General features: G+C 22.4%; 1 non-coding gene across 1 annotated transcript; it reads right to left on the reverse strand.

Annotated features, from left to right (window-relative positions):
• Window positions 1-750: 750 nt before the first annotated feature.
• Window positions 751-822, reverse strand: Trnad-guc. Its single transcript has one exon. It is a non-coding gene; the product is annotated as a tRNA-Asp (tRNA).
• Between the last annotated feature and the right edge of the window lie 212 nt (window positions 823-1,034).

Below are 1,034 nucleotides of genomic sequence, written 5' to 3' on the forward strand. Positions count from 1 at the left end.
TATAGAGATATATTATTGTATATTGACAAGATCATATTATTCACATATTGTATGATTCTGAGCTATAATTATTCTATGATGTCGACTAAAGCGTATTGATAGATATATACGCAAATTTCCGTTTGTAAAAAAAGTTTTATTCTTATATTAACTTTGAAATTTATTTTTTGAAGGAAAATTTTTTTACAATTAAAGAAAAATTATAAGTCTGATAAAAATAAATAAATAAATAAATAACTAAAAAAGAAAAATAAATGAAAAAGAGAAAAAATTACATCGTTAACTATAAATTGACACTGGTTAACAACTTTTACATCTTATTATATTTAAAATTAAATTAATATCGAATAAATAAAATAAAAAATAATAAAAGAAAAAATAGTGAAGAATACAACAAAATAAAAAGTAAATAAGGAAAAAATAGTAACAAACATTAACAAATGTAAAAAAATAAAAAACAAAAGTATTAAAAGATAATGAAAAATATAAAAAAATAAAAATATATTAAAAATTATAAAATTTATTTAAAAAGAAGAAAACGGATTGTAAAATTTTTGCATTTTTAGTTACTTTTATTCGTTTACTTACCCTAGAAGAAGTTCATGCAACTCAACAATATACAAGAGGATGTAAAGTTACCTGTAACAAAATAATTAATTATTATATTGAGATTAATAAAGGAAATGGAAAATAAAAAAGAAAAATACTATTCTAATTATATTATTCGTTGTTAATGAAGAAAAAAAAATTCTCTCCAGCGGGGAATCGAACCCCGGTCTCCCGCGTGACAGGCGGGGATACTGACCACTATACTACTGAAGATGAAGGCTGAGTGGAACTATACTCAATGTGCTTCGTCCGATGATGACGTCACACTTGTGACGACAAAAATTGAACAGTAATTGACTAATGTTAATTTAAATCAAATAAATATTTATTTTGGTTAATGAAACTTTATTCATTATAACCTGAAATTAAGCTTCATACAACAAAATGGATTATTTGATTTAAACTTATTTTTTTTTAGTGTAAAT

This window comes from Leptopilina heterotoma, unplaced genomic scaffold (genome assembly GCF_015476425.1).
Source record: "Leptopilina heterotoma isolate Lh14 unplaced genomic scaffold, ASM1547642v1 Lhet_238, whole genome shotgun sequence".
NCBI classification, from domain to species: domain Eukaryota; kingdom Metazoa; phylum Arthropoda; class Insecta; order Hymenoptera; family Figitidae; genus Leptopilina; species Leptopilina heterotoma.